The sequence below is a fragment of the Gossypium raimondii genome, chromosome 11, assembly GCF_025698545.1.
Source record: "Gossypium raimondii isolate GPD5lz chromosome 11, ASM2569854v1, whole genome shotgun sequence".
Classification (NCBI taxonomy): Eukaryota; Viridiplantae; Streptophyta; class Magnoliopsida; order Malvales; family Malvaceae; genus Gossypium; species Gossypium raimondii.
The window spans coordinates 13,491,980-13,501,424 of record NC_068575.1 but is presented as its reverse complement, the minus strand read 5'-3'; the positions used below and the strand labels follow the sequence as shown (position 1 = coordinate 13,501,424).

At 31.3% G+C, this 9,445-nt stretch overlaps 2 long non-coding RNA genes across 2 annotated transcripts; one reads left to right on the top strand and one right to left on the bottom strand.

Annotated features, from left to right (window-relative positions):
* Positions 1-5,725: 5,725 nt before the first annotated feature.
* Positions 5,726-6,558, bottom strand: LOC105804575 (uncharacterized). The gene is made up of 3 exons (XR_001137028.2): positions 6,501-6,558; positions 6,068-6,132; positions 5,726-5,745 (listed from the first exon to the last, which is right to left on the bottom strand). It is a non-coding gene; the product is annotated as an uncharacterized LOC105804575 (long non-coding RNA).
* A 1,116-nt stretch (positions 6,559-7,674) lies between these two features.
* Positions 7,675-8,868, top strand: LOC105804574 (uncharacterized). The gene is made up of 2 exons (XR_001137027.2): positions 7,675-8,063; positions 8,154-8,868. It is a non-coding gene; the product is annotated as an uncharacterized LOC105804574 (long non-coding RNA).
* The last annotated feature ends 577 nt before the right edge of the window (positions 8,869-9,445 follow it).

The window sequence follows — 9,445 nt, the reverse complement described above, 5'->3', positions numbered from 1 at the left end:
TATGCATTAAAATATATATGCATCTTACATTAAATCTTAAAACATTTGTAAGTCGTTACAACGATATTTCCTACACCCATTAAATTAAATTACCTTGGGGATAATCTTAAACCAACTAGTAAGAACATGTATTTCCATCTAATTAATAGGTATTCACATGTATTAATAATTGCTTCATGTTAGGCCATTATTTTAACTTATGTAGAGTTTCGTGGGAAGTTACTTAACTAGAATGATCTTGAGTGTATAACCATAAACTCAACATTTATCATAGCATGTACTATGAATGAATTGTCGGGGGACAATCTCAACAAATAACATGTATGACTAGTTGTCTTGTTAAAGGAAATCTCCTAAATGAAATCCACATGATAATTCCTACCTCAAGGTCGGCAAATTATCATGTCATCACAAGAGACCATTGATGGAAACCGTAGGTCTTATTTAGGGACCTTCTCCCACTCAATCTTTTAGAAAACATGCAAGATTTTTATTTTTAGTTTCAATCATGAATGTTTAATATGTCATGAGAAGTACACATGACATTTTTTCCTTAAGCTATATGATATGCTTATCGTAATATGCATGAACATTCTTTACATAAAAAGTAGAAAATAAATTGAATCGACCATTAAAAGTTTTCATGATTCCATCTTAAAAAAATAGATAAAAGATTTACTATTATCATCCCAAAGCATTTTTTGGAAATTTTCAATTTTGAAGTTTTTAAATGTATTTTTATTTTATTTTGAAATTTTTATGTATTTTTAAAATTAGGATCAAATTGGCATAATGTGTAAACATTGAATTTTTTTAGAATTAGGACTAAATTGATAGAATGTGTAAAATGTTAAGAGGTTATATTTATTATTATACTTCGCCATGTCTGTAACACCCCAAACCCGACCTAAATGTTATGGCCGAATCGGCAATGTCACATTGTAACACCCTTACCCGTATTCAACGCGGAATAGAGTACGAGGCATTATCGAACATATACACTTATAAACGTATTAAACCGAAAGTTATAAAATTTCATACTGATTAAAACTTTCAAATTATTGTCTTGAATCGCTAATTAGGGCTTACGAGGCCCAATATATACTCATTCGATCCAAGCCTTATAGCTATCACCATTGTAATATATTAAATATTTAATATCTCGTAAAGATTCGCTAATCTATCCCATATACTTTCACAGATTAATTCACAATTCACAAGTCTTATCATTTCGAGCTTATAAGACACATGTACATATCTATACTAACTCGTATGAGTCTCATACTCATTCATATGCTCAATAAATCTGTTAAATCATTTCAACATCGAAGAATCCACATTTTGTCAGAAACAATACTAATAACAATCATAAATCTTTTCATATTAATTTCATATATCACTTACTGAACTTCAAATATCATTTCATAAATATGTAATTCACTAACACATCTTGCCATATACAATATCCAATTGGTGAAATCACTTAATTGAATTCAACTTCAACAATCACAATAAATCTATCACTTGAGTGTGAGTCCATGTAACACTTACCAACTTTGTCAAATTAGTGAACGTCTTATGGAATTGAGTACTTTATTTTCTCGATGCCATAGTCCAACTATGGTCTTACACGTAATCACATAACATATACCGATTCCATAGCCCAGCTATGGTCTTACATGGAATTACATATCACTTATTGCCATGGTCCATCCATGGTATTTTCCGTCAATTCGTCTTTATCACTGAACAAAAGTACTCAACCCTGTGTTCTACTCAATTTGAACTTTCTTTCCAATTTATCTGTCTTTCTCAACAATCATAATTCAACCATGAATATATATATATATATAGAATAATACATTATGTCATGCATAATACTAACAAATAATTGTTTGGTTTCATCCATAGGAATTTACAATTCAATTCATAATAACTAATTGAAATAAAACATTATGTCATTTCTAATTTAACGTTTATCAAATATAATCGCATATGACCAATTTATATACAAATTATTCATATATTTTATTTTTCCTCCTCCTCCTCTTCATTCCACATCCTTAATGTGCATAACACTCTTATAAATAACATTTTCTATAATTTTACTATTCACTCACATGTATATTCAAAGCTGTCTATCCGAGTCAGAGTCACTAAATTATTTTTATCCAGAGCTACAGAGCTCCAAATTAAGATACGTTAATTTTCCCTAAAACTAGATTCACATATCTTCTTACCATAAAATTTTTAGAATTTTTGGCTAAGCCAATAAGTACATTTTATTCTTTAAAGTTTCCCCTGTTTCACTGCTCGACAGTTCTGACCTCTCTTCACTAAAAATTAATTATATCACTGTAAAGAATTTGGATGGTACTTACGTTTATTTCAATTGAAAATAGACTCATTCAGGTTTCTAAACATATAAATTTTAGCCCGTAATTATTTTTTTTTACAATTTTTAACAATTTTCCAAAGTCAGAACAAGAGATTCCAAACTCATTCTGGCCCTGTCTCGCTAAACTTAAAATATCTCAAAATATATAAGTCTTTTGTTTGCTTTGTTTCTTTTATGTATAAATAGACTCATTAAGCTTTCATTTCATATCTTATTCACTCTCTAATTCGATTTCCGCTATTTATGATGATTTTTCAAATTCACACAATTGTTTCTGTCCAAAACTATTTTTTTGCTAATTCTACTATTTCATAATTTCACTTTTTCACTTTCGATCACTATTCAATTCAATTCCACACATATATTCATCATTCAATTACACTTAATCGTTGCATGATCTCATGTATTTTCACTTAGTCAATTTCCTATTGAACACTCGAAATATGCACGGATACGTAGAGAATTAGCACATAAGTGCCACACTGATATGTAGCCGAAGTTACCACTGATACGTAGCCGTAGCTACCACTAAAATGTTGCTGAAGCTACCACTGATATGTAGCCGTAGCTACCATTGAAATGTAGCCGAAGCTACCACTGATCAATAACACAAGCTGTTAGGTATCTACAACACATGCTAGATCACCCAGCACCCGAGACTCACTGTAACACTGTAACACTGGTCTCTAGTGACATGTCACTTGTATCCACTTCTATTCTTAAGTTTAACCGGGAATTTACACTTAACACTTTATTTTAAACACTTTATCACTTGAATAATTCATTAACAATTTTCCTTTCGCATTCAATATTAATTCACATATCAAATATAATTCACAATTTATAAAAATATATTGCTATTATTTACACATAACTTACTTTGGTGCAACAATATAAAAATTTAGCAATTTAGTCTTTAATCTTTTCTTTTCTCCGATCAAGGTCGATTCCACTTCTTTTTTGATCTATAATAGTAAATTTGACTTATTTAATACTCACATTTATCAAAACAGTCCTTGACTCAAACTTTGGTAAAATTACAATTTTGCCCCTAAACTTTTGCATATTTACACTTTTGCCCCAAAGCTCGTAAATTAAAATTAATCCCTTATTATTATGTATTATGACATGCTGAACATTTTTCCCTTCTATGGCAACATCGAATTCCCACTCTAACACTTACTTATGAACATTAGGTATTTGTATCGATTATGTCGTTTTACTTATTTTCACGTAAAATCGCTTAGCAAAAGTTGTTTAACATAATTTAAAGCATCATATTCTACCATTAAACATTAAAATAAACACATTTCACCTATGGGTATTTTTCAAAATATAAACCCTAGGTTAAATTATAGCTAGAATAAGCTAAATTAAGTTACCGGGACTCTTAAAACATAAAGAACTTTAAAAACGGGGCTTGGAATCACTTACTATGGAGCTCGGAAGCTTGAAAACTCTAATTATGGCTCCTCCCCTGTGAAATTCGGCCAAGGCTTGAAGATGGACAAATTTTTTTGGCTATTTTGGCCTTTTTAATTCTTTTAATTACTAAATGACCAAAATGCCCCAACTTAAAAATATCCTATTTCACTTATCTCATGTCCATTTTTGTCAAAAAAAGTCAAAAAATGGTCTAATTTAAATTTAAGGACCTCTAATTTAAAATTTCATAACAATTGGACACTTTTAAAATGTAGAACTCAACTTTTGCACTTTTTTACAATTTAGTCCTTTTTACTAAATTGAGTGCTCAAACGTCGAAATTTTCGAACGAAATTTTCACAAAATCATTCCATGAAATCATAGACAATAAAAATATAATAAAAATAATTTTTTTCCTTGTCAAATTTGTGGTCCCGAAACCACTATTTCGACTAGGCCCAAAATCGAGTTGTTACAAAGATAATTTCACATGAAGAGTATAAAAGATGGAGATAAAACTAAAATCTGAAACTCAAAATAAGAAACCTAAAAACGTAAATAAAAAATTCTCTGAAAGCTTGTAAAAGCTAATACCTAAATGTGTAATGTAACTAAATTCATAAGTAAAATAATTAGTGAGAAATTAAAAACAGAGTTTAAGTCCCCGTTCTCCTTTACTTCTCTGATGGACTTTTGCAATAAAAAGTCATTTTCCCTTAAAAGCATTAAAGAATAGACATCATTTCAGAAAAAAAATTCAACTTAAAAAAAGTACTTTTTAGCAGATGGAGAAGTTGAAAATTTTAACTTTTTCTTTAGCCAAAAGTGCTTTTAGCTTCTATTTACATTTTTAACCTTTGTCTTCTCCCAAAAAATGTTCTTTCCTCTGGTTCTTTGGAGCTAAATCTATACCCATTTTTTTTCACATTTTCTCTTTCAAAGTTCTTTGCTCTGGTTCTTTGTTCCTCTTCCGTCGGTGAGTTTCTTTTCTTCTTCTCTTTAATTATTCACTATGCTTTAGTTTTTAGTTGTTTTCTGATTGTTTGATTTTTATAGAAATTTTACAGAAATTTTATAGAAATTTTAATACAAAATTTTTTACATAAATTGATTGTTTGATTTTTTTAATGAGATGGGTCTCATTTCTTTTTTCTGATTTTTCTTGTGAGAAATTTCTGATTTAATTAATATGCTGTCTTCATTTGTCCTACTTTGCTTTGCATGCCTCTCTCTTTCACTCTGTTCGTGTGTTGAATGAATATATATGTACAGACCCATTCAATTAAAGATCGCCCTAAATAGTGGAAAAGGCTTTGTTCTTCTTCTTTTATATGAAGTATAGGGGATGTATATATTTCCCGAATATGTACTTGGTGATGAAGATCAAGCTTGTAGTGCTCTAAGCTCAATGTGTTCAAGGATAAAGGAAAAATGTATATAGTGCAAAGCAAATTGACAATTTCCAAAGGAAAATTCTATCTCCTTAAAATCATTTTAGAAAGTTTTAGAAGACTATAGGAAACAACGAAACAAAAGAAACACAAAGCAAAATATTATTATCAGTAATGCATGCGATTAGAATCATGAAAAGTAACTCTTCCAAAAAAAAAAAAGAGGGAAAATTCTGGCTTAGTTGTATGGTAAAAGTAATAAAAAAAAAACCCAAAAACTTCAGGGGAGTCTCAAATATGAACTCTAAGAAGTATAGGCCCTACCACTTAAAAGTTCAAACAGGAATATTTGTTGACATGGTTCGGACTTAAACAAACTAAAAGATTCAGGTTATGTTGCTTACATTGATTCTTTGAGTCATTGTAAGCATGGAGATAATCACTGATCAAATAAGGAGGCATAAATAGCACTTACGGTGTCACTGGTGCCCAAACTGATTGCTAGATCCTTGGGAGTGTTTAGAGTTAAACCTGCAGGCCCAAACTATTTTAGTTGATGAAAACAGAAGAAATATAGACTAAATATTTGAATATTTAATAGATTAAATACATTTAAGTGCATATGAATTTGGTTGCCGATACATATTACGCTCTATTCACTTCTATGTGATAGATTGAATATTTGAAGGAGAGAATAATACTAAATTTAACTATAGGCTTTAAGTGCATATTGAGAGGAGACAGCTATAAACATGCATTAGGGGTTTATTAGAAAACTAGAGCAATTTTGAGTAGTGGACATCTAAGTCACATAGAGAATTAAAATTAATAATAGATGAAGAGAGTCATGGACCTGCTAAACTGTTAGGATTGTCTCCAGACCACTGAACCACCAAGCAATTCTTATTGAACTTATACCTGAAAAGGCATTAATGAGTTTCATCCTGTCTCTACAGGCACAAGTATGAACAAATACAAAAAAAGAAAAAAAAAGGTATTTTAATTTATACCAATGCATGCTAGGAAATATATGCATTCATTCAGTATAAGAGCTCATATACACAACCACTGCCTACAACTATATGCATGGTCAAGCAAATACTTTATCAGCATACATACATAGGCCCTAACAATTTGAACGCCATACATGCTATAACCCACATGCAGAGTGTTGTTCATCACAAAAGGGAATGCAAATAGTAAAGTTTAATACCAATTTTTAACATTTGGAAATGTCGGTAACATATCAACAAAAGTGAACCTCCAACAAAAAAGATGCCACTAACCTCTCCACAAAATAGGATGCAATAGAACCAGCAACAACATGTGCAGGAGCTAGCTTTCAATGAAAAAGATTCAGAGATTGATAAATAAACTACAAAAAATCAGATAGCATGCAAAACAAACCTCCAATGCAGCTTTAGACCAAGCCCTTTGCTTTATATCCATCAAGTTCATCCCTGCACCATCAGTTGTATCAATACAAGCATAAGCCCCTAAGAATAGACATGCCATGAAAGAGCTAACAAGAGAGATCCTCTCAGTTTTCTCATAAGTTTCTTGTTGTGTCTCAAATATCTTCCGAATTTGTGGTCCTGTATATTTCTCATAAGCACGAGAACTAGTAATTTTAGACAACTCCAATGCACCACCGACAGCTTTCTCTATTTCTCTACATTGAGTAGTTGTACTGCAGTCCATCCATATCGGTGATTCCTTCGGTTGCTTATAGGCTTTATAGGCTTACAGGAGTTAGTGTCTTATATGCTTACTGCTGTCTTAACATACCAAGGAGTTACTCTTCCTGTGGTCCTACCTATGAGTTGCTTACAGGAGTTCCAGAGCTATGAGTTATACTTACTCTGCATATGTTCTTATACTTACTCTGCATGTGACGATCAGGGGGACGAACAAAGAAGTTCGGACGGAGAAACCGACGCTGGCATCGGCGCACAGGAATCCATGTTTTGCTGATAGCGAATGGTATTTTATTTAAACCATCTTTTAATTTAAACATTAATTATAGATTAATTAAGAAAGATGATAGGGAATGGTATTTTATCAGTCAAATCTACGTAAAAAAGTACACTTTTATCTAATTATTTTTTGGTGTCAAAATATACCATAAACCATTGATATTTAATACTTGTATTAAACATGTTCTTTTATATACTGTATTATTCCTATGATTCAAACCAGAAACGTGAATTTTTGTTTTTTTATTCAAATTCATACCAAAATTGAAGTAAAAAGTTTATACATTTGTGGAGTTGGCAACCATTGATATAAAACAATGCATTTTCAGTTTTAGAAGTTGACAACTAGTGCCAATCTTATAGTTGCGTTTGGCTATAAATCCACTAAAATAATAAACAATGAAAAATTCACAATATTCATGATTATGATACCACATATTTTAATTATTTTTGGTTGAAAAAATCAATTAGAAAATTGTTTGATTTTCTTGATTGCTTTACTGGCTGAAACGAATCTGTTCGTATACACAATAGATGAGTACTTCGCCGGTTGAAGTTAGTGGTGAAAAAGTGAAAGCAATGTGGGATAAGAGATTGACAGAAATATTTTGTGATATTTGTATTAAAGAGATAGTGAAAGGCAATAGGCCTGGTACTCATTTCACAAAAGATGGATGGTTGAAAATAATGACAAACTTTGAGAAAGAAACGGGCAATGGTTTTTCACAAAGACAACTTAAAAATAGGTGGGATGCCCTAAAAAAAGAATAGAAAGCTTGGAAGAAACTTAAAGGCGAAGATACTGGTCTAGGGTGGAATCCTATAAAAAGAACCGTTGATGCATCGGATGATTGGTGGGAGAGTAGGCTACAGGTACATTAATAATTCTAAATATTTTTGTTTTTTTTCTTATTTATGAGGTTATTGATAATTACTGTTATTAAACTATCATTTTATATGTAGGTTGTGCCTGAAGCTCAAAAATTTAGAACATCGGGCATTGATCCTGAATTCGAAGAGAAGTTGGACCAAATGTTCATGAGGATAGTTGCAACAGGTGATAAAGCATGGGCACCTTCTTCTGGTACACTCGTAGTGATTTTTTTGAGGATGTTAACAACGAAATACTTGAAGAGAATGAAGAAGAAAATTTGAGAAATGATGTTCATATTTTAAATGATGTTCACATTTCAAATGATGTTCAAATTGATGGAAATGGTCAAAAAGGAAAAAACCCCTGAGATATCAAGTTCACATTTTAAAACTGGAAGAAAGAAATCCTCAAAGCAAATTGGAGGGGCGGCAAGATTGTCTAGTCAAATAGAAAAATTATGCAATGTAGCTGGCAATATGATTCAAGCCACATCTAGTTTGACTCCTGTTATGGATCCATATGGTATTCCACAAGCAGTCAAAGTGCTTGACAGCATGTCGGAAGAAGTTCCAGAAGCTAGTCCGCTATACTTTTTCGCACTTAAATTATTGCTCAATAAGGACAAGCGAATTATGTTTTTATCAATTAATCCCAAGATTAGAGCTTTGTGGCTTAAGACGGAAATGGAGGATAGTTGAAAATTTTCTGATTTTCTAGGGTTCAGAGATATCTATTATGTGACTAAACAACAATGCTAAACTAGTTTTATCAATAGTTATTTATGTTTGGTTTTTGGATATTGAATTTATGTTGTACTTATTTATGAGTAATCTAGTTTTATTAATAGTTGTTTATGTTTGGTCTTTGGATATTGAATTTATGTTATACTTATTTATACTAAATTAATTTTATCAATAGTTGTTTATATATGATTTTGAATATAAAATTTATTCACAGGTGATGAGTATAGTTGAGAATTACAGCGCGATGAAAGTGATGATGAAAGGGAAAAGAAAGAGATTTTACAATGCATGGAATGTTTTAATCGATTATTTGTTATTGCATCTTCTTCCGTGCAATTATATTACGAGAAGTATATATTGAAGCAACCATGCATGGATTCAAAACAGTCAGGTGAGACATGGATCCGAGAGATCCTTGATGGTCACAAATCACGTTGTATGATTAATTTTAGGATGTCTAAAATGATATTCACAAGTTTGTTGAGAGTTTTGGAGACAAGATACAACTTGCAAACTCCAAGAAACATAGTGAAATGTTGGGAATTTTTTTATACATCTTAGGCACCGGTGCAAAAGTTTCCCAATGTCGAGAAAGAGTTCAAAGGTCTGAATCAACAATAAGTCGACACTTTGCAATT